Below are 23,379 nucleotides of genomic sequence, written 5' to 3' on the forward strand. Positions count from 1 at the left end.
CTTTGCCACAAGTACATCCGTTGAAATTAGATTAATTGGTAACCCACGTACGAAGGGCGGAGCCCAGGGGTAGGAACGAGTCACCCCACCTTAGTAATCAGACAACCGTCGTGGGAGAGATTGATGCATCCTGCCCGACTTGCGTGTCCCTGAAGGCCCTGGCTGTTGCCAAGGAAAGCGTTTTCTTCTATTCCCAGAACTTTTGCACCTTTTCGGAGCACGCTTAAGCTGTCTGGCCCTCTTTAAAAGCACAGCTGGCAGCAGTCAGATTCGAACCCACGCCCCCGAAAAGACTGGAGCCTAAATCCAGCGCCTTAGACCCCTCGGCCACGCTACCCTGTCGGGGCTCTCTTCGTGGGCCCCGTTCTGCCCATTTGTTTTACAGCAATAGAGCAAGCTTCGGCTGTGGACCTTCACTGAGGCTCTGAAGCCCGTCGAGTGCGGCCAAGGAAGAGAACGGGAGCATGCAGTGTCACTTCTCCAGTCTTTTTGGCTCAGGCATAGCAGCCACAAGAGCCTTCTAAAAGGCTGTCTTGGCAGCGGTGGGATTCGAACCCACGCCCCCGAAGAGACTGGAGCCTAAATCCAGCGCCTTAGACCCCTCGGCCACGCTACCCTGCTGAGGTTCTCCTCGTGGGCCCCGTTCTGCCCATTTGTTTTACAGCAATAGAGCAAGCTTCGGCTGTGGACCTTCACTGAGGCTCTGAAGCCCGTCGAGTGCGGCCAAGGAAGAGAACGGGAGCATGCAGTGTAACTTCTCCAGTCTTTTTTGCTCAGGCATAGCAGCCACAAGAGCCTTCTAAAAGGCTGTCTTGGCAGCGGTGGGATTCGAACCCACGCCCCCGAAGAGACTGGAGCCTAACTCCAGCGCCTTAGACCCCTCGGCCACGCTACCCTGTCGGGGCTCTCTTTGAGGGCCCCGTTCTGCCCATTTGTTTTACAGCAATAGAGCAAGCTTCGGCTGTGGACCTTCACTGAGGCTCTGAAGCCCGTCGAGTGCGGCCAAGGAAGAGAACGGGAGCATGCAGTGTCACTTCTCCAGTCTTTTTTGCTCAGGCTTAGCAGCCACAAGTACAGCCTTCTAAAAGGCTGTCTTGGCAGCGGTGGGATTCGAAACCACGCCCCCGACAGAGACTGGAAAGGCCTAAATCCAGCGCCTTAGACTCCTCGGCTCCACGCTACCCTGCTGGGGTTCTCTTCGTGGGCCCCGTTCTGCCCATTTGTTTTACAGCAACAGACCTGAATCAGCTGTGGAAAGCCTTCACTGAGGCTCTTAAGCCCGCAGTGCGGCCAAGGAAGAGAACGGGAGCAAGCAGTGTCACTTCTCCAGTCTTTTTTGCTCAGGCTTAGCAGCCAAAAGAGCCTTCTAAAAGGCTGTCTTGGCAGCTGTGGGATTCAACCCACGCCCCCGAAGAGACTGGAGCCTTAATCCAGCGCCTTAGACCGCTCGGGCCACGCTTTTAGACCGTGCAAGAATGTCTTCCATGGGCCATTTTCCGCCTACATTTTATTGATTTCATTGTAAGCTTACCATGTCTTGCTTTGCCACAAAGTGTACATCCGTTGAAATTACGATTACTTGGTAACCCACTGTACGAAGGGTGGGGCCCAGGGATAGAAACGAGTCACCCCGCCTTAGTAATCAGACAACCGTCGTGGGAGAGATTGATGCATCCTGCCCGACTTGCGTGTCCCTGAAGGCCCTGGCTGTTGCCAAGGAAAGCGTTTTCTTCTATTCCCAGAACTTTTGCACCTTTTCGGAGCACGCTTAAGCTATCTGGCCCTCTTTAAAAGCACAGCTGGCAGCAGTCAGATTCGAACCCACGCCCCCGAAAAGACTGGAGCCTAAATCCAGCGCCTTAGACCCCTCGGCCACGCTACCCTGTCGGGGCTCTCTTCGTGGGCCCCGTTCTGCCCATTTGTTTTACAGCAATAGAGCAAGCTTCGGCTGTGGACCTTCACTGAGGCTCTGAAGCCCGTCGAGTGCGGCCAAGGAAGAGAACGGGAGCATGCAGTGTCACTTCTCCAGTCTTTTTGGCTCAGGCATAGCAGCCACAAGAGCCTTCTAAAAGGCTGTCTTGGCAGCGGTGGGATTCGAACCCACGCCCCGAAGAGACTGGAGCCTAAACTCCAGCGCACTAGACCCCTCGGCCACGCTACCCGTCTGTTTTACTCATCGTGGGCCCCGTTCTGCCCATTTGTTTTACATCAACAGAGAAAGCGTCGGCTGTGGACCTTCACTGAGGCTCTGAAGCCCGTCCAGTGCGGCCAAGGAAGAGAACGGGAGCATGCAGTGTCACTTCTCCAGTCTTTTTTGCTCAGGCTTAGCAGCCAAAAGAGCCTTCTAAAAGGCTGTCTTGGCAGCGGTGGGATTCGAACCCACGCCCCCGAAGAGACTGGAGCCTTAATCCAGCACCTTAGACCGCTCGGCCACGCTACCGTGCAAGAATGTCTTCCATGGGCCATTTCCGCCTACATTTATTGATTTCATTTTTACCATGTCTTGCTTTGCCACAAGTACATCCGTTGAAATTAGATTAATTGGTAACCCACGTACGAAGGGCGGAGCCCAGGGGTAGGAACGAGTCACCCCACCTTAGTAATCAGACAACCGTCGTGGGAGAGATTGATGCATCCTGCCTGACTTGCGTGTCCCTGAAGGCCCTGGCTGTTGCCAAGGAAAGCGTTTTCTTCTATTCCCAGAACTTTTGCACGTTTTCGGAGCGTGCTTAAGCTGTCTGGCCCTCTTTAAAAGCACAGCTGGCAGCAGTCAGATTCGAACCCACACCCCCGAAAAGACTGGAGCCTAAATCCAGCGCCTTAGACCCCTCGGCCACGCTACCCTGTCGGGGCTCTCTTTGAGGGCCCCGTTCTGCCCATTTGTTTTACAGCAATAGAGCAAGCTTCGGCTGTGGACCTTCACTGAGGCTCTGAAGCCCGTCGAGTGCGGCCAAGGAAGAGAACGGGAGCATGCAGTGTCACTTCTCCAGTCTTTTTTGCTCAGGCATAGCAGCCACAAGAGCCTTCTAAAAGGCTGTCTTGGCAGCGGTGGGATTCGAACCCACGCCCCCGAAGAGACTGGAGCCTAAATCCAGCGCCTTAGACCCCTCGGCCACGCTACCCTGCTGAGGTTCTCTTCGTGGGCCCCGTTCTGCCCATTTGTTTTACAGCAATAGAGCAAGCTTCGGCTGTGGACCTTCACTGAGGCTCTGAAGCACGTCGAGTGCGGCCAAGGAAGAGAACGGGAGCATGCAGTGTCACTTCTCCAGTCTTTTTTGCTCAGGCTTAGCAGTCAAAAGAGCCTTCTAAAAGGCTGTCTTGGCAGCGGTGGGATTCGAACCCACGCCCCCGAAGAGACTGGAGCCTTAATCCAGCGCCTTAGACCGCTCGGCCACGCTACCATGCTAAAATGCCTTCCATGGGCCATTTTCCTCCTACATTTTTTGATTTCATTTTTATCATGTCTCGCTTCGCCACAAGTACATCCGTTGAAATTCTTACGTGCCTTTAAGGAGCTCCTCGACAGGTGGTTAGGCCTCCTAAATACAGGGGTGCGCAGTTACACTCCTGGAGGCTCCACCCCTCCCTGCAAGCTGCAGTTTCCATCTCTAATCAAACACACCTGAATCAGCTAAGCAAAGCCTTTCAGGCCTTACTGCAAAATGGCAGCCAGCTGTGTCGCAGTTCAACTCAAAATCACGAGGTAGTTGTCATTTCACCAAAAACTATCAATGAGTCAAGTTAGCTGCTTCCATTATTTTAGACTGTACATTATTATTACATTCAAATTCGTTTTTAAAGTGTTATTACTATGATTGTAAGCTAACAATGCGGGCATTGACTCAAAGTGTAAACGATTAAAGCACGATTACTTGGTAACCACTGTACGAAGTAGACCCCGAAGCCGCCGCCAGGCGCCGCCATTTGCGCCATTTAGAATTTCAGCCGCCGCCAGCCAATAATTTCCTAAGCCAAATTGAGCCACCATCTGATAAAGTTTGGCTGAGCCGGCTAAAATTATTTGCATCAAATAATAATTCTATCACATAGAGACACACACACACACAAAATATATAAACAATACACGAGATCTATTTTCCCACTGGTTTCATAACAGCACAGTCTTGTGCTCGTACCGATTAAAATGGCTCGAAGAAGCGATGCATTTTTTTTTTTCTCGCACTGATGTGAAAAAGCGGAAAGAAGCAAGCAAGGTTATTTTGATCTTCTCACATACTTTCCTAATTCCTACTTACTTTTTTTTTTTTTAAACTTAGGCCTACCCAGACTTTTGTTAAATCTTCAGGGCACGGTTGCACAAACACCTGAATCAAAGATGTTATGAACCAAATATTCTGGAACGGAGAGATTTATAGCACTGAACGTGATATTGCTGCAGTAACAAACCACCGTTTCCACATTGCTAATTCACGACGCATGCGTCATTGTACACTGTACATTGAAGTGAAATGTGCAAAACTTTGTCCAAAATAACACTGATAACGGTGTGTGTTTATATTAAGGCGAGACACGGCAGGCAAAAACATCGTTTTTTTTTTTTTCCTGGTCAAGTTTTAGATTTTTTAATAAATTTGTCTTCAATAACATGTCTTCTTTCAGACTTGTGGTGAAAAAAGTCCGAAATACACATTTAGGTCTTTATTTTACTACACTTCGTCTGTTTGCGTCTGTATATTTCTCATAAATTCAACAAAAGTTTGCGTTCTTAATCAACATACTTCTCCGCGATCTCTGCCGCCACCCTCTCATCGCATGCACCGTTAGGAATCTCTCTTCTGTACAATCCTGTTGGATCCAAATATGGTAGTTTCCTTTTTATCAGCAACCATACGTTGTGAAAGTAAAATCTATTGTTTTCTTTATTACATTGTATTGCATTTTGTAGGAATATTATGGAAGCCCGTTTCCGCCACTAAAAAAAAAAAAAAAAAGATTAATTGCGACTTTTTATCTCAGAATTGCGAGTTATAAAGTCAGAATTCTGAGATATAAAGTCGCAATTGCATGATATAAAGTCAGAATTCTGAGATATAAAGTCGCAATTGCGAGTTATAAAGTCAGAATTCTGAGATATAAAGTCGCAATTGCGTGACAAAAAGTCAGAATTCTGAGATATAAAGTCGCAATTGCGTGATAAAAAGTCAGAATTCTGAGATATAAAGTCGCAATTGCGTGATAAAAAGTCAGAATTCTGAGATATAAAGTCGCAATTGCGAGTTATAAAGTCAGAATTCTGAGATATAAAGTCGCAATTGCGTGATATAAAGTCAGAATTCTGAGATATAAAGTCGCAATTGCGTGATAAAAAGTCAGAATTCTGACTTTTTTTCTCGCAATTAACTGATGGTCAGTATCTCTGTCTATAACAGTGCATCAACGATAGCCGTGCTGCCGTGAAGTCTGAAGCTGTTGGATGTATTAAAATGTGCCACTTCATCTTTGTCTGATTTATTGCGCCTCCGCCACAGCTGATTCTTCTTCTTCTTATGATTATTATGATATTGTTATTATCGTGCAAAATTCATTAGTGTATCCATTCTGTTAAAAACAACTTTTATTGTCCAAATACCTCGACTGTAATTTGCAGAATTGCATGATTCTACCCTTGAGTTGCAAAGTTAATGAAACATGATAGGTATTGGTTGTTTTAGTATTAAGCCCACTAGATGGCAGTAAAAGCTGTTTTTTCTCCTTGAAACGCTGTGTACAAGGTTACCGTGGAAACATTATATATGCATATATTCCTGCATAATGCATATGTCCGGAGACTAATCTTTATGTGTCTCCTCCAGTAAAATCAATATTTCTTTATTGGTAAATCGGCGCTAAAAATAATCATTTATGATGTCCTCTATTTTATGTATAAAAATAACAAAGCAGCAATCCTGATGGTCTATTTAATGTATAATAATAATAACAAAGCAGTAATCCTGATGGTCTATTTAATGTATAATAATAACAAAGCAGTAATCCTGATGGTCAGTCGCAATGAAAGGAAACGCAAGCAAAGTAAGAACTGTGAGAAATAACGTTTAACAGTAGTGAGAAAAAGTCAGAAATTCTGACTTTATATCACGCAATTGCGACTTTATATCTCAGAATTCTGACTTTATAACTCGCAATTGCGACTTTATATCTCAGAATTCTGACTTTATATCACGCAATTGCGATTTTATATCTCAGAATTCTGACTTTATAACTCGCAATTGCGACTTTATATCTCAGAATTCTGACTTTATAACTCGCAATTGCGACTTTATATCTCAGAATTCTGACTTTTTATCACGCAATTGCGACTTTATATCTCAGAATTCTGACTTTATATCACGCAATTGCGACTTTTTATCTCAGGAATTCTGACTTTTATAACTCGCAATTGCGACTTTATATCTCAGAATTCTGACTTTATAACTCGCAATTGCGACTTTATATCTCAGAATTCTGACTTTTTATCACGCAATTGCGACTTTATATCTCAGAATTTACTGCACTTTATAACTCGGCAATTCTGAGATAAAAAAGTCGCAATTAATCTTTTTTTTTTTTTTTTTTTTTAGTGGCGGAAACGTGGCTTCCATAGAATATAGTGTAAGCCATGCATTAGTGGAAAGATAATCAGTATGACATCTGTAGACATGGAGTGGCAGCTTCAGCCATTTGCAGCTATGAAAAACGTTTGGAGGCTGCAGCAGCCATTTAGGTTTTTTGGCTGAGCCGGCTAGCCAGCCAATAACTTCATCAGCCAGCCATTATTCTCAAAAGAAATGGCTTCGGGCTCTAGCCTTAGACCCCTCGGCCACGCTACCCTGTTGGGGGCTCTCTTCGTGGGCCCTGTTCTGCCCATTTGTTTTACAGCAATAGAGCAAGCTTCGGCTGTGGACCTTCACTGAGGCTCTGAAGCCCGTTAACGAGTGTGGCCAAGGAAGAGAACGGGAGCGATGCAGTGTCACTTCTCCAGTCTTTTTGTTCAGGCATAGCAGCCACAAGAGCCTTCTAAAAAGGCTGTCTTTGGCAGCGGTGGGATTCGGAACCCACGCCCCGCGAAGAGACTGGAGCCTAAATCCAGCGCCTCTTAGAACCGCTCGGCCACGCTACCATGCTAAAATGCCTTCCATGGGCCATTTTCCGCCTACATTTTTTGATTTCATTTTTATCATGTCCCGCTCTCGCCACAAGTACATCCGTTGAAATTCTTACGTGCCTTTAAGGAGCTCCTCGACAGGTGGAAAGGCCTCCTAAATACAGGGGTGCGCAGTTACACTCCTGGAGGCTCCACCTCCCTGCAAGCTGCAGTTTCCATCTCTAATCAAACACACCTGAATCAGCTAAGCAAAGCCTTTCAGGCCTTACTGCAAAATGGCAGCCAAGCTGTGTACGCAGTTCAACTCAAAATCACGAGGTAGTTGTCATTTCACCAAAAACTATCAATGAGTCAAGATATTAGCTGCTTCCATTATTTTAGACTGTACATTATTATTACATTCAAATTCGTTTTTAAAGTGTTATTACTATGATTGTAAGCTAACAATGCGGGCATTGACTCAAAGTGTAAAACGATTAAAGCACGATTACTTGGTAAACCACTGTACGAAGGGGTGGGGCCCAGGGATAGAAACGAGTCACTCCCGCCTTAGTAATGAGACAACCGTCGTGGGAGAGATTGATGCATCCTGCCCCGACTTGCGTGTCCCCTGAAGGCCCTGGCTGTTGCCAAGGAAAGTGTTTTCTTCTCTATTCCCAGAACTTTTGCACCTTTCTTCGGAGCACGCTTAAGCTGTCTGGCCCTCTTTAAAAGCACAGCTGGCAGCAGTCGGATTCGAACTCCACGCCCCCGAAGAGACTGGAGCCTAAATCCAGCGCCTTAGACCCCTCGGCCACGCTACCCTGTCGGGGCTCTCTTTGAGGGCCCCGTTCTGCCCATTTGTTTTACAGCAATAGAGCAAGCTTCGGCTGTGGACCTTCACTGAGGCTCTGAAGCCCGTCGGTGCGGCCAAGGAAGAGAACGGGAGCATGCAGTGTAACTTCTCCAGTGCGGCCAAGGAAGAGAACGGGAGCATGCAGTGTAACTTCTCCAGTCTTTTTTGCTCAGGCATAGCAGCCACAAGAGCCTTCTAAAAGGCTGTCTTGGCAGCGGTGGGATTCGAACCCACGCCCCCGAAGAGACTGGAGCCTAAATCCAGCGCCTTAGACCCCACGGCCACGCTACCCTCGCTGGGGTTCTCTTCGTGGGCCCCCGTTCTGCCCATTTGTTTTACATCAACAGAGAAAGCGTCGGGGCTGTGGACCTTCACTGAGGCTCTGAAGCCCGTCGAGTGCGGCCAAGGAAGAGAACGGGAGCATGCAGTGTCACTTCTCCAGTCTTTTTTGCTCAGGCTGTAGCAGCCAAAAGAGCCTTCTAAAAGGCTGTCTTGGCAGCGGTGGGATTCGAACCCACGCCCCCGAAGAGACTGGAGCCTTAATCCCAGCGCCTTAGACCGCTCGGCCACGCTACCGTGCAAGAATGTCTTCCATGGGCCATTTTCCGCCTACATTTATTGATTTCCTCATTTTTACCATGTCTTGCTTTGCCACAAGTACATCCGTTGAAATTAGATTAATTGGTAACTCCACGTACGAAGCAGGGCGGAGCCCAGGGGCAGGAACGAGTCGTCACCCCACCTTAGTAACTCAGACAACCGTCGTGGGAGAGATTGATGGCATCCTGCCCGACTTGCGTGTCCTCTAGAAGGCCCTGGCTGTTGCCAAGGAAAGCGTTTTCTTCTATTCCCAGAACTTTTGCACCTTTTCGGATGCACGCTTAAGCTGTCTGGCCTCCTCTTTAAAAGCACAGCTGGCAGTGCAGTCAGATTCGAACCCACGCCCCCGAAAAGACTGAGCCTAAATCCAGCGCCTTAGACCCCTCGGGCCACGCTACCCTGTCGGGGCTCTCTTCGTGGGCCCTGTTCTGCCCATTTGTTTTACAGCAATAGAGCAAGCTTCGGCTGTGGACCTTTCTCTCACTGAGGCTCTGAAGCCCGCTCGAGTGCGCGCCAAGGAAGAGAACGGGAGCATGCAGTGTAACTTCTCCAGTCTTTTTTGCTCAGGCATAGCAGCCACAAGAGCCTTCTAAAAGGCTGTCTTGGCAGCGGTGGGATTCGAACCCACGCCCCCGAAGAGACTGGAGCCTAAATCCAGCGCCTTAGACCGCTCGGCCACGCTACCCTGCTGAGGTTCTCTTCGTGGGCTCCCGTTCTGCCCATTTGTTTTACAGCAACAGAGAAAGCGTCGGCTGTGGACCTTCACTGAGGCTCTGAAGCCCGCTCTAGTGCAAGCAAACAAGGAAGAACGGGAGCAAAGGCAGTGTCACTTCTCCAGTCTTTTTGCTCAGGCACTTAGCAGCCAAAAGAGCCCTTCCCTAAAAGGCTGTCTTGGCAGCGGTGGGATTCGAACCCACGCCCGAAGAGACTGGAGCCTTAATCCAGCGCCTTAGACCGCTCGGCCACGCTACCATGCAAGAATGTCTTCCATACGGGCCATTTTCCGCCTACATTTATTGATTTCATTTTTACCATGTCTTGCTTTGCCACTCAAAGTACATCCGTTGAAATTAGCATTAATTGGTAGCAACCACTGTACGACATGGAGCTCAGGGGTAGTGGAACGGCAGGTCACCCCACCTTAGTAATCAGACAGCACCGTGCGTTAGGGAGAGATTGATGCATCCCGGCTCGACTTGCACGTGTCCCTGAAGGCCCTGGCTGTTGCCAAGGAAAGCGTTTCTTCTATTCCCTGACTGAACTTTTGCACCTTTTTCGGAGCACGCTTAAGCTGTCTGGCCCTCTAAAAAGCACAGCTGGCAGCAGTCAGATTCGAACCCCGACGCCTCCGAAGAGACTGGAGCCTAAATCCAGCGCCTTAGACCCATTTGCGTCACGCTAATTTCAGTCCACACCAGTTAATATTAGGATTTCTATTAAGCCATATTGAGCCACCATCTGATAAGGTTTGGCTGAGTCACCTAAAATTATTTAGAACAAATAACAATTCTATCACATAGGAACACACACACACAAAATATATAAACAATACCATCAGATCCTACTCCCCACTGGCTTCATAACAGCACAGTCTTGTGCTTGCATTTATTAAAATGGCTCGAAGAAGCAATGCATTTTTTTTTCTCGCACTGATGTGAAAAAGCGGAAAGAGTGCTTAGTAAGGTTATTTTGATCGCCTTCACATACTTCCCCTAATTCCTACTTACTTTTTTTTTTTAAACTTAGGCCTATTCAGACTTTTATGAATTTTCAGGGCACGATATTCTGCCATAAATATTCCTGAACCAAAGATGTTATGAACCAAAATATTCTGGAACGGAGTGATTTATAGCACTGAACGTGATATTGTTGCAGTAACAAACCACCGTTTTACATTGTTAATCCACGACGCATGCGTCATTGTACAATGTAATTGCAGCTACTGAAGTGAAATGCGCAAAACTTTGTCCAAAATAATACTGATAACGGTGCGTGTTTATATTAAGGCGAGACACGGCAGGCAAAAACATACGTTTTTTTTTTTTTTCCTAGTCAAGTTTTAGATTTTTACAATGAAATTTGTCTTCAATAACATGTCTTCTTTCAGATTTCTGTGGTGAAAAAAGTCTGAAATACATATTTGTGTCTTTGTTTTACTACACTACGAATAGTTTACGTTGTATTTCTCATAAATTCAACAAAAGTTTATGTTCTTAATCAATATATTTCTACATGATCTCTGCTGCCACCCTATCATCGCATGCACCGTTAGGAATATCTCTTCTGTACAATCCTGTTGGATCCTAATATGGTAGTTTCCTTTTTATCAGCAACCATATGTTGTGAAAAGTAAAGTCTATTGTTTTCTTTATTACATTGTATTGTGTATTTTGTAGGAATATTATGGCCAAACCCGTTTCCGCCACTAAAAAAAAAAAAAAAAAAGATTAATTTCGCGACTTTTTATCTCCAGAGTACTGTGAGTTATAAAGTTTTAGAATTCTGAGATATAAAGTCGCGAATGCATGATATAAAGTCCGAATTCTGAGATATAAAGTCGCAATTGCGAGTTATAAAGTCAGAATTCTGAGATATAAAATGCGCAATTGCGTGATAAAGTCAGAATTCTGAGATGTAATGTCGAGAATTGCGTGATAAAGTTGAATTCTGAGATATAAAGTCGCAATTGCGTGATAAAAAAGTCAGAATTCTGAGATATAAAGTCGCAACTGCGAGTTATAAAGAAAGAATTCTGAGATATTAAAACAGAATTGCGTGATATAAAGTCAGAATTCTGAGATATAAAGTCGCGAATTGCGTTGATAAAAAAAGCCAGAATTCTGACTTTTTTTTCTCAAGCAATTAACTGATGGTCAGTATCTCTGTCTATATCAGTGCATCAATCATAGCCGCGGCGCTGCGAAGTGCTCCGAAGTTGTTGGATGCATTGTATCAGCCACTTCATTTTTGTCTGATTTTATTATTCCGCCACAGCTGATTCTTCTTCTTCTTATGATTATTATGATATTGTTATTATCGTGCAGTAAATTCATTAGTGTATCTATTCTGGGTTAAAAACAACTTTTATTGTCCAAATACCTCGAATGTAATTTGCAGAATTGCATGATTCTGCCCTTGAGTTGCAAAGTTAATGAAACATGATAGGTATTGGTTGTTTTAGTATTAAGCCCATTTTGATGGCAGTATAAAGCTGTTTTTCTCCTTCGAAATGTGTACAAGTGTTACCGCGGAAACATTATATATGCAGTATTCCTGCATAATGCATATGTCCGGAGACGAATCTTTGCAAATTCCTCCAGAGTAAAATCACATATTTCTTTATTGGTAAATCGGCGCTACGGTACAATAATCATTTATGATGTCACTCTGGTTTTATGTATAAAAATAACAAAGCAGGTTCCTGATGGTCTATTTAATGTACTATAAGGGTTTGGCACAGCAGTAATCTTGATGGTCTATTTTAATGTATAATAATAACAAAAGTAGGTAATCCTGATGGTCAGTCGCAATGAAAGGAAACGCAAGCAAAAGTAAGAACTGTGAGAATTCGAACGCTTAACAGTAGTGAGAAAAAGTCAGAAATTCTTGACTTTCTATATCACGCTAAATTGCGAATTTCATCTCAGAATTCTGACTTTATAACTGTAATTGCTAATTTATATCTCAGAATCTGACTTTATATCACGCACTTTAATTCGCGATTTTATATCTCAGGTTCTGATTTTGCAACTTTCGCACTATACTTATATCTCAGAATTCTGATTTTATAACTCGTAATTGTGACTTATATCCTTTTCAGAATTCTGATTTTTATCACGCAATTGCGACTGTTTTAATTTCAGAATTCTTGACTTTATATCGAGCTGGTCGCAATTGTATCTCAGAATTCTGATTCTATAATTGCATCATGGTTAGACTCTATATTTCAGAATTCCTGACAGGACTCGCACTGTACGACTTTATATCTCAGAATTCTGACTCTTTATCACTTTTAACTGCGAATTTCATATCTCAGAATTCCGACGTATAACAATTCGCACTTGAGATGCGTCGTAATTAATCTTTTTTTTTTTTTTTAGTATGAAATGGTTTCCATAGAATATAGTGTAAGCCATGTATTAGTGGAAAGATAATCAGTATGAGCCATCTGTAGACATGGAATTGCAGCTTCCAGCCATTTGCAGCTATGAAACGCTTATGGGCGCTGCAGAAAAGCTATTTAGGCTTGGTTGAGCCGGCAGCTTCAGCCAATAACTTCATCAGCCGCCATTATTCTCAAAAGAAGTTGTTTCGGGCTCTGCTCTTAGACCCCTCTGCCACCCTGCCCTGTTGGGAGGCTCTCTTCGTAGGCCCTGTACTGCCCATTTGTTTTACATGCAATAGAAAGAAGCTTAGGCTCAGGACCTTCACTGAGGCTCTGAAGCCGTTCGAGTGCGGCCAAGGAAGAGAACGGGAAGATGCAGTGTCAATTTCTTCCTGTCTTTTTGTAGTTCAGGCATAGCAAGCCACAAGAGCTTTCTGCAGCAGTTGCCTTGGCAGCGGTGGGATTCGAATTCCACGCTCTCGAAGAGACTGGAGCCTAAAACTAGCGCCTTAGACCGCTCGGCCACGCTACCGTGCTAAAATGTCTTCCATGCGCCATTTTCCGCCTACATTTATTGATTTGATTTTTATTATGTCTTGCTTTGCCACACAGTATATCCGTTGAAGTCAATTAATTGGTAACCCACGTACGAAGCTCTGCCGACAGGTGGGAAAGGCCTCCCTAAATACAGGGGTGCGCCAAGTTACACTTCTGGAGGCTCCACCCCCCTCTCTGCAAGCTGCAGCTCTAATCTCTAATCAAACACACCTGAATCAGCTAAGCAAAGCTCTCCAGGTTTTACTGCAAAATGGTAGCCAGCTGTGTCGCTTAGTATTCAATTCAAAATCACGAGTAGTATGTTGTCATTTCAATTAAAATTCATCAATGAGTCAAGTTAGCTGCTTCCATTATTTTAGACCGTACATTTTCATTAGATTCAAAGTCTGTTTTTAAAGTGTTATTGGCTGAGTGATTGTAAGCTAACAATGCGGGCATTGAGCCACCAGTGTAAACGATTTAAGCACGATTACTTGGTAACCACTGCAATGAAGTGGGGTGAGGGGCCTAGGGATAGAAACGAAATACCCCGCTCTTGGTAATGAGATACCGTCAGGGGAGGAAGATTGATGAGAGCCCTGCACTGACCTGCGTGTCCCCTGAAGGCCTTGTTGCTGCTAAGGCGAGCGTTTTCTTCTATTCCAGAACTTTGATAATTTTCTCGGAGCACGCCTTGCTATCTGGCCCTCTTTAAAGGCACAGTTGAAAAAGCAGTCAGATTCGAACCCACGCCCCCGAAGATACTGGAGCCTAAGTCCAGCGCCTTAGACCCCTCAAGACAAAGCTACCCTGTAAAATGGGCTTTCTTTGAGGGCCTCGTTCTGCTCCATTTGTTTTACAGCAACAGAGCAAGCTTCGGCTGTGGACCTTCACTGAGGCTCCCAAGCCTGCTGAGGCCAAGGAAGGGAACGGAAAGCATGCAGTGTCAACTCTCCAGTCTTTTGGCCAGGCATAAGGTCAGCCACAGCCTTCAGGCTGTGAAGCGGTGGGATTCGAATCTCTGCTCTCGAAGCATCGGAGCCTAACTACGCTTATCCTCACATGCCTGTCAAGCCTTTTGAGGTCTGTCATTTGCTTTACAGCAATATATGTTTGCTGACCTTCACTGAGGCTCTGAGGCTCACAAGGAAGAGAACAAGCATTTGCTCTTCTCCAGTCTTTGCTCAGGTATAGTTGTTACAGCATTTTCTAAAGCAGTTGTTCCAGGCAGCGGTGGGATTTAATCTGTCACGCTTCGAAGCAGATTGGATCTAAATCCAGCTTAGTACTTTGGCCTGTTAGTTCTTCAGGTCTGCTCTACCCATTTACATGACAACAGAGAAAGGCCACTGTGGACCTTCACTGAGGCTTGAAGCCCGTACGAGGTGCGGCCCAAGGAGAACGGGAGCATGCAGTGTCGCTTTACTCCAGTCTTTTTTGCTCAGGGTTTAGCAGCTACAAGAGTGAGCCTCTCTAAAAAGGCTGTCTTGGCATCGGTGGGATTCGAACCTACGCTCTTCGAAGAGACTGGAGCCTTAATCCAGTTATCTAGAGCCGCTCGGCACACATCGCTTACCGTGCAAGAATGTCTCCCATGAAGGCCATTTTCCGCCTACATTTCCATTGATTCTATTTTAATAGTGTCTTGCTTTACATTAAGTATATCCGTTGAAATTAGATTAATTGGTAACCCACCTTAGTGAAGGGCGGAGCCCAGGGGTAGGAATGAGTCACCCCACCTTAGATAATCCGACAACCGTCGTGGGAGAGATTGATGAGAGTCCTGAGCACCTGACTTGCACCTGTCTCTGTATGCCCTGGCTGTTGCCAAGGAAAGCGTTTTCTTCTATTCCCAGAACTGAGGCTATTTTCGGAGCGCGCTTAAGCTGTCTGGCCCTCTTTAAAAGCATAGCTGGCAGCAGTCAGATTCGAACTCCACTGCTCTCTGCATCTGGAGCCTAAATCCAGCTGCCTTAGACACGGGGGCCACGCCAGCCCTGCCGGGGCTCTCTTCGTGGGCCCCGTTCTGCCCATATGTAGTACAGCAATAGAGCAAGCTTTAATGTGGACCTTCACTGAGGCTCTGAAGCCCGTCGAGTGCGGCCAAGGAAGAGAAGCAGGGAGCATGCAGTGTCACTTCTCCAGTCTTTTTGGCTCAGGCATAGCAGCCACAAGAGCCTTCTTAAAAGCCGCTGTCTTGGCAACGGTGGGATTCGAACCCAGGTCTCCGAAGAGACTGGAGCCTAAATCCAGTGCCTTAGACCCCTTGTCATAGCAGTTCTGCTCGGGGCTCTCTTTGAGGGTCTCGCTCTACCCATTTGTTTTACAGCAATATAGCAAGCTTCTTCTGTGGACCTTCACCAGGCTCTGAAGCTCGCTGAGTGCGCTGCCAAGGAAGAGAACGGGAGCATGCAGTGTAACTTCTCCAGTCTTTTTGCTCAGGCATAGTTGTGCCACAAGGAGACGCTACTAAAAGGCTGTGAGCAAGCGGTGGGATTCGAAACCACGCCTCCGAAGAGACCGGAGCCTAAATCCAGCGCCTTAGACCACGCTGACCCGCTATTCTCGCTGAGGGCCCTTCGCGGGGCCTGCCGGCCCATTCTTGTTTTGCAGCAGAGGGCTGTGGACCTTCATCGAGTTCTCTGAAGCCCGCCGAAGCGCGCCAAGGAGTCATCTACCTTTGCTCAGGCTAAAGCAGCTGCGCATCTTCTTAAAAGGCTTACCCACACCACGCAGCTCAAGAGACTGGAGTCTGTTTAGATTGCTGGCTGATGCCATTGCAAGAATGGCTTCCATGGGCTTCACAGATTATTGATTTCATTTTTGCCATGTCTTGCTTTGCCACAAGTACATCCGCTGGAAATTAGATGACGGTCTACGACAAGGGCGGAGCCTGTAGGAATGAGTCAAATTCCCACTTAGTAATCAGATACCGGCCGTGGGAGAGATTGATGTTCTTGCGCAGCCTTGACTACAAGGAAAGCGCTTCTTCACCAGAACTTTGAGGCCTTTTCGAGCATTTCAGCTGCTGGGCCCTCTTTAAAGCACAGCTGGCAGCAGTTCGACCCACGCTGCCTGACGGGTTTGTAACTGTTTTCATTATCACTTTACAGCAATATTGTTCGCTGACCACTGATTTGTTTGCCGCGCGGCAGCTGAAGAGAACGGGAGCATGCAGTGTCACTTCCCAGTCTCGGCTCAGGCATGTTGGCCACAAGAGCCTTCTAAAAGGTTGAGGTAGACGAACACGTGGCCATCGGAGTCGAACGCTGACGCTGCCACGCTAAATTCTTCGCTCTGAGGGTCTGCTCGCTCCATTTACTCTTTACTAGCAATAGAGCAAGCTTCGGCCGTGGATCTTCATCGAGGCTCTGAAGCACGTCGAGCGGTGCCAAGGAAGATAACGGAAAGAGCCGCAGTGTCACTTCTCCAGTCTTTTTTGCTCCAGGCTTAGCGGCAGCCACAAGAGCCTTCTAAAGGCTGTCTTGGCTTGACAGGAATTCGAACCCACGCCCCCGAAGAGACTGGAGCCTTAATCCAGTACTGGGACCGCTCGGCCACGCTACTACGCTAAAATGCCTTCCATGGGCCATTTCGCCTTCATGATTTTTGATTTCATTTTTATCATGTCTCGCTTCGCCACAAGTACATCCGTTGAAATTCATCGTGCCTTTAAGGAGCTCCTCGGCTACGTGGAAAGGCCTCCAAATACAGGGTGCGCAGTGACAAGCCTGGAGGCTCCCACTCCTCCCTGCAAGCTGCAGTTTTCTATCTCTAATCAAACACACCTGATTCGGCTAAAGCAAAGCCCCAGGCCCACTGTAAAATGGCCGCCAGCTGTGTCGCAGTTCAACTCGTTCACGAGGCAGTTGTCATTTCACCAAAAAGTATCAATGAGTCAAGTTAAGCTGCTTCATTATTTTAGATCGTACATTATTATTTATCTAAATTCGTTTTTAAAGTACATTATTACTATCATTGTAAGTTAACAATGCGGGCATTGACTCAAAGTATGCAACGACAGTTAAAGCACTATTTGCTTGGTAACCACTGCCGAGAGGTAGGGGGCCCAGGGATAGAAATTAGTCACCCCGCCTTAGTAATGGAGACTGCCGTCGTGGGAGAGATTGATGCAGTCTGCCCGATTAAGGCACCTTTAGTATCCCCTGAAGGCCCACAGCTGTTGCCAAGGAAAGCGCCTTCTTCTATTCCCAGAACTTTTGCACCTTTTCGGAGCACGCTTAAGCTGTCTGGCCCTCTTTAAAAGCATTGCTTGCAGTTGTCAGATTCGAACCCACTCCCCAGAAGAGACTGGAGCCTAAATCCAGCGTTTTTATCTTCGGCCACGTTATCTACCGGAGGGCTCGCTTTGTGGGCCCCGTTCTGCCCATTTGTTTTACTGCAATGAGAGCAAGCCGTACAGTGGACCTTCACTAAGCGTTTCGAAGCCCGTCGCCGTGCGGCCAAGGAAGAGAACGGGAGCATGCAAAATCACTTCTCCAGTCTTTTTGGCTCAGGCATAGCAGCCACAAGAGTCTTCCTAAAGGCTGTCTTTTTGCAGCGGTGGGATTCGGCTCATGCTCCGAAGAGACTGGAGGCCTTAATCCAGCTTGCCATTTGTCGGGCTCTCTTTCGTGGCCTGGTTTACAGCAATGAAGATGATAGTAATAGTTGACGAGTGTTCGCTGCCGAGGAAGAGAACGGGAGCATGCAGTGCTTCCAGCCTTGCCTAGGCATGGGTTGCCAAAGAGCCTTCTAAAAGGCTGTCTTGGTAGCGGGCCGGGGTTATTAATTTCCAAATCCAGCACCTAGACTGCCACACGCTATTTTGCTGGGGTTCTCAGGCCCTGCCTGCCCATCATTTATGATCAACAGAGAAAAATATGCTGTTGACCTTCACTGAGGCTCTGAAGCCTGCCCAGTGCCCAGGCTGAAGAGGGAGCATGCAGTGTCATCTGTGTCTTTTGCTCAGGCTTAGCAGCTTGCTATCTCTTAAAGGCTGTCTTGGCAGTGGATTCGAACCTACGCCCCCGAAGAGACTGTATTCATCCGTTATCTTTGTATTGCCACGCTTACCGTGCAAGAATAATCTTCCATGGGCCATTTTCCCCTTACATTTATTGACTCATTTTTACCATCGCTTACTTTGCCACCAAGTATATTCAAGGAAATTGGGACAATTGGTAACCCACCACGATGGGGTGTTTTTAGTGCCTGTGGTAGGAGCAGGTCACCCCACCTTAGTAATCAGACAACCGCCGTGGGAGAGATGATGCATCCTGCCGGACTCCAAGGTCCCTGAAAGGCTCCTGGCTGTTGCCAAGAGCGTTTTCTTGTATTCCCAGAACTTTTGCACGTCTGCCAAGCGCGCTTAAGTTGCCTGGGCCCCCTTTAAAGTGCTATATTTGCAGCAGTCAGATTCGTGGGGTGGGCACTGGAGTTTGAATCCAGCGCCTAGATTCTGGAAAGACCCCTCGGCGACGCTACCCTGTCGTGGTTCTCTTCGTGGGCCCCGTTCTGCCCATTTGTTTTACAGCAATAGAGCAAGTTTTCGGCTGTGGACCTCTCACTGAGGCTCCGAAGCCCGCCGAGTGCGGCCAAGGAAGAGAACGGGAGCATGCAGTGTCACTTCTCCAGTCCTTTGGCTCAGGCATAGCAGCTACAAGAGCCTTCTAAAAGGCTGTCTTGGCAGCGGTGGGATTGAGCACTCCCCGAAGAGACACTGGAGCCTAAATCCATGCCTTAGGGATTCTTCGGCCAAGCTACCCTGTTGCTGCAATCTTTCAAAATTCTGCCCATTTGTTTTACAGCAATAGAGCAAGCTTCGGCTGTCACCTTCACTGAGGCTATTAGCCCGTCGAGGTGCGGCCAAGGAAGACAACGGGAGCATGCAGTGTAGCATCTCCCGGTCTTTTTTGCTCAGTCAAAGCAGCCTCTAGCTGTCTTGGGATTTCACACCCTCAACGCTGCCACGTTTACCACAAAATGTTTTCCAGGCCATTTTTCGCCTACATTTTTGATTTCATTATTATGTTCGCTCGCCACAAGTACATCCGTTCATAATTTACGTGTTTTGCGTTCCTTCGACAGTGGAAAGGCCTCCTAGGTCAGGGGTGCGCAGTTACACTCCTGAGGCCCACCTCCCTGCAAGCTGTAGTTTCCATTCTTTAATCAAACATTACTCTGAATAAAGCCTTCAGGGTGTGTCGCAGTTCAATTAAAATTGTTTTAGTTGTCATTAATTAAAACTATCAATGAGTCAAGTTATTATTCCATTATCCGTACATTATTATTACATTTCAAATTCAAGTTTTTAAAGTGTTATTACTTATGATTGCAAGCTAATTATACGTGGCACCAAAGTGTAAACGGATATTTCACTGATTACTTGGTAATCTTAAAGGTGGGGCCTTGTGTATTAGAAACGAGTCACTACTGAGGACAACTGCCGTGGGAGTAGATTGTTGATTATAGTCCCTGAATTTACTGTTGCCAAGGATGCTTTCTTTCTATTCCCAGAACTTTGCATTTTCTGAAAGACGCTTTGCTTATCTAATCTTTAAGGCATATTGGCAGTCAGATTCGAACCCACTCCCCCGAAAAGAGATTGGAGCCTAAATCAGCGCCTTAGACCCTTCAGCCACGCCCAATTCTGCTCAGGTTCTCTTCGAGGGCCTGCTCTTGCTCCATTTATTTTGCAACAATAGAAGCTTGGCTTGTTTCGGACCTTCACTGAGGCTCTGAAGCACGTCGAAAAGTGCGGCCAAGGAAGAGAACGGGAGCAGGTAGTGTAACTTCTCAGTCTTTTTGCTCAGGCATAGTGCAACGTTACAAAGAGTTTCTAAAAGGCTGTCTTGGCAGCGGTGGGATTCGGCTACGCTCGAAGAGGATTGAGCCTAAACTAGCACCACTTTGCTCAGTTCTTCAGGTCTTCAGGCTCTGCCCATTTGTTTTACATCAACAGAGGGAGGCTGCTGTTGACCTTCACTGAGGAGGCCTGAAGCCCAAGGAAGAGAACGGGAAAGCATGCAGTGTCACTTCTCCAGTCTTTTGCTCAGGCTTAGCAGTTAAAAGAGCCTTCTAAAAGGCTGTCTTGGCAGCGGTGGGAGCCCACCTACGCCCTCGGCGAGACAGCCTTATTAGACGCTGTAAGAATGTCTTTCCATGGGGTTATTTTCCGCCTACATTTATTGATTTCCATTTTACCATGTTTTGCCAACTGCTAGGATTGGCCTGTAATCATGAAGGGCGGAGCCTGTGTAGAATTCAGTCACTCACCTTAGTAATCAGAGGTCACCGCCGTGGGAGAGATTTGATATCTGCCACCCAGTGCTTTCGAAGGCCCCTGGCTGTTGCCATGAAAGCGTTTTCTTCTATTCCCAGAATTCCTTGCATCTTTGAGCACGCTTGCTAACTAATAGCTACCGGAGCCTAAATCCAGCGCCTAGACTGCCACGTTGCAATCTCGTTCTTGTTTGTTTTGTTGTTTGACCTTCACTGAGGCTGCCGAGCGTGGCCAAGGACGGAGGAGTCACTTCTCCAGTTCCTTTAATTAGGTGAGGCAGTTACAAGCATTCTAAAGGCTGTTCCAGCGGGATCTACCCAGCTCCCAGACGGAGCTGAATCCAGCGCCTAGACACTTCGCCACGCTTACTTGTCGGCCTTGAGGGCCTGTCTTATTTGCCTATAGCAGAGGAAGGCTGGTACGGAAAGAAGCTCGCCGAGTGCGGCCAGCGAGAACGGGCGTGCAGCGGGGACTTCTGTTCTTTTGGTTTAGTATACAGCTTAGCATCTTCTAAAGGTTGTCTTGGCAGCGTGGGATCTCCTCGGAGATTATTTGTCAGCGGCGGCCAAGTATTTTGCTGGGGTTCTCTTCGTTGTTCTGCTCCATTTGTTTTATATGGAGAAGCTGCTGCCGGATCCAGGCTCTGAAGCCTGCTGAAGCCAAGGAACGGGAAGCTCTGTCTTCAGGCTTAAAGCAGCCAAAGAGCCTTCTAAAGGTTGTCTTGGCAGCGGTAGCTGAACTCCACGCCTTCGAAGAGACTGGAGTCTGTTTTGGATTTGCCGTTGTCATGTAGCACCCATGGGTTATTTCGCCTACATTTATTGATTTCTATTTACGCAAGAAGCCAAGTTAGATTAATTGGTAACCCACGCACAAGGAGCCCAGGGGGTAGAAACGCAATCAGAAGGTCGTCAGATTTATGCACTGCCTGACGGTGAATCTCAGGTTCCCTGGCTGTTGCCAAGGAAAGCTTTTCTCTATTCTGCAACTGCACCTTTCGAGCACGCAAGGTACCAGCCCCTCTTGCTATGGCTGGCAGCAGTCAGATCTGAACCCACGCCCGAAAAGACTGGAGCCTAAATCCAGCGCCTAGACCTCGCGGCCCTGCTCTGCCCATTTGTTTTACAGCAATAGAGCAAGCTGGCTGTGGACCTTCACTGAGGCTTCCCAGCCTGCTGAGTCAGTGCAAAGGAAGAAACGGAGCATGCAGTGTCACCACAGGCATAGCAGCCACAAGAGCCTTTCTTAAAAGGTGCCGTTCCAGCGGTGGGATTTCGAACTCTCCACGCCCTCGAAGAGGATCATCCAGCCCTTGCACCCCTCGGCCACGCCATTTCTTTTCAAGCCCTTCTGTGGCCCATATTTTACAGCAATAGAGCAAGCTCGGCCAGGACCTTCACTGAGAGGCGGTTGCTGAAGCATGGAGCATGCAGTGTGGCCTCCAGTTCCTTTAAGCTCAGGCAGGTCACAGAGCATTTCTAAAAGGCTGGCAGCGGTGGGATTCGAACCCACGCTCCGAAGAGACTGAGCCTTAATCCAAAGCGCCTTAGACCATTTCGGCCACCACGCAAAATGTCTCCATGGGCCATTTTCTCGCCATTTTTTTGATTTCTTTAACAAGGGCCGCGCTGCCACAAGCATATTATCCCGCTGAGCCTACGGGGCAGAAGTGGAGCCCTCGACAGGAAAGGCCTCCTAACAGAAAGCGCTATTACACTCCTTGGAGCCTACCTCCCTGCAAGCGTTTATCTCTTAATCACACCTGAATTTGCCAGCAAGTTCACTTACTGTAAATGAGAAGGAGGCCTGTTCAACTCAAAATGTAGTTGTCATTTCACGAGTCAAGTTAGCTGTTTCCATTATTTTAGACTGCAGACATTATTACATTTTTAAAGTGTTATTATGATTGTAAGCTAATCACGCGGGCATTGACTCTGCAACGATTAAAGCACGATTAGGCCTCACTGCAGGGCCTAGGATAGTCACCCGCCTTAGCAATGAGAATAACTGCCGTGGAATTCTGCTCGACCGCACTTTTCGTTGCCAGAGCGCTTTCTATTCCTGCTACGCTTGCTATTGGCCCTCTTTAAAGTATTGTTGGCAAGCAGTCATGACAACCCACGCCCCCGGTGATTGAGCTTTCCACAAGATGCTTAGATTTTTTTTAAAGGCGTTGTTCTGCCGGGCAGAAGGCTCCATTTGCATAGCAATATTTCTCGCTGTTTTCACCAGGTTTTCCGCAGCGCCAAGGAAGAGAACGTGGAGATGCAGTGTCATCTGTCTCTTTGGTCAGAGGCACAGGCATTCTGTGTTGCGAGCGACCCCACTTCGAAGAGGACGTGGAGCTCTAAATCCAGCGCCTTAGGACTCCTCTCAGTCGGGGTTTCCTTGAGGGCCTCGTTTGCCCATTTACGTTACAGGGACCTTCACTCATGTTCTGAGTTGCCGAGTGCGGCCAAGGAAGAGAACGTGGAGCATGCAGTGTAACTTGTGTCTTTTTGCCAGGCATAGCAGCTACAAGAAATTTAAAAGGTTGTTCCAGCAGCGGTGGGACCCGAACCCACCGCCCCGAAGACACCCAGCTCTTCTTGTATTCCTCGCCACGTTTACCTTGCTGTCCTCTCTCGTGGGCCTTGCTCTGTCCCACGAGCATCAACAGGAGGCGCTTGCTGTGGATCTCACTGAGGCGCTCTAAGCCTCAGCTCCAGTGCGGCCAAGGAAGAGACTGAGCATGCAGCATCATTTCCAGTCTTTTCCTCAGGCTTATTGTTAAAACAATCTTCTAAAAGGCTGTCTGGCAGCGGTGGGATTTAATTGTCGCCTCGGGTTGACCAGCTCTTGACCAGCATCTTTAGACAGTTACGCTTGTCATGGTAAGAATGTCTTCTGGCAATATTTTCATTTACATTTATTGA

The 23,379-nt window shown here is 47.1% G+C and overlaps 9 non-coding genes across 9 annotated transcripts; all 9 read right to left on the bottom strand.

The window, feature by feature from the left end:
- Positions 1 to 534: 534 nt before the first annotated feature.
- Positions 535 to 616, bottom strand: trnal-uag (transfer RNA leucine (anticodon UAG)). The gene has a single exon. It is a non-coding gene; the product is annotated as a tRNA-Leu (tRNA).
- Positions 617 to 813: 197 nt separating this feature from the next.
- On the bottom strand, positions 814 to 895 carry trnal-uag (transfer RNA leucine (anticodon UAG)). The gene has a single exon. It is a non-coding gene; the product is annotated as a tRNA-Leu (tRNA).
- Positions 896 to 2,358: 1,463 nt separating this feature from the next.
- Positions 2,359 to 2,440, bottom strand: trnal-aag (transfer RNA leucine (anticodon AAG)). Its single transcript has one exon. It is a non-coding gene; the product is annotated as a tRNA-Leu (tRNA).
- Positions 2,441 to 3,040: 600 nt separating this feature from the next.
- On the bottom strand, positions 3,041 to 3,122 carry trnal-uag (transfer RNA leucine (anticodon UAG)). The gene has a single exon. It is a non-coding gene; the product is annotated as a tRNA-Leu (tRNA).
- Positions 3,123 to 3,319: 197 nt separating this feature from the next.
- On the bottom strand, positions 3,320 to 3,401 carry trnal-aag (transfer RNA leucine (anticodon AAG)). The gene has a single exon. It is a non-coding gene; the product is annotated as a tRNA-Leu (tRNA).
- A 4,745-nt stretch (positions 3,402 to 8,146) lies between these two features.
- Positions 8,147 to 8,228, bottom strand: trnal-uag (transfer RNA leucine (anticodon UAG)). The gene has a single exon. It is a non-coding gene; the product is annotated as a tRNA-Leu (tRNA).
- A 202-nt stretch (positions 8,229 to 8,430) lies between these two features.
- trnal-aag (transfer RNA leucine (anticodon AAG)) lies at positions 8,431 to 8,513 on the bottom strand. The gene has a single exon. It is a non-coding gene; the product is annotated as a tRNA-Leu (tRNA).
- Positions 8,514 to 9,140: 627 nt separating this feature from the next.
- On the bottom strand, positions 9,141 to 9,222 carry trnal-uag (transfer RNA leucine (anticodon UAG)). The gene has a single exon. It is a non-coding gene; the product is annotated as a tRNA-Leu (tRNA).
- Positions 9,223 to 9,429: 207 nt separating this feature from the next.
- On the bottom strand, positions 9,430 to 9,509 carry trnal-aag (transfer RNA leucine (anticodon AAG)). Its single transcript has one exon. It is a non-coding gene; the product is annotated as a tRNA-Leu (tRNA).
- Between the last annotated feature and the right edge of the window lie 13,870 nt (positions 9,510 to 23,379).

This window comes from Chanodichthys erythropterus, chromosome 19 (genome assembly GCF_024489055.1).
Source record: "Chanodichthys erythropterus isolate Z2021 chromosome 19, ASM2448905v1, whole genome shotgun sequence".
Lineage (NCBI taxonomy): Eukaryota > Metazoa > Chordata > Actinopteri > Cypriniformes > Xenocyprididae > Chanodichthys > Chanodichthys erythropterus.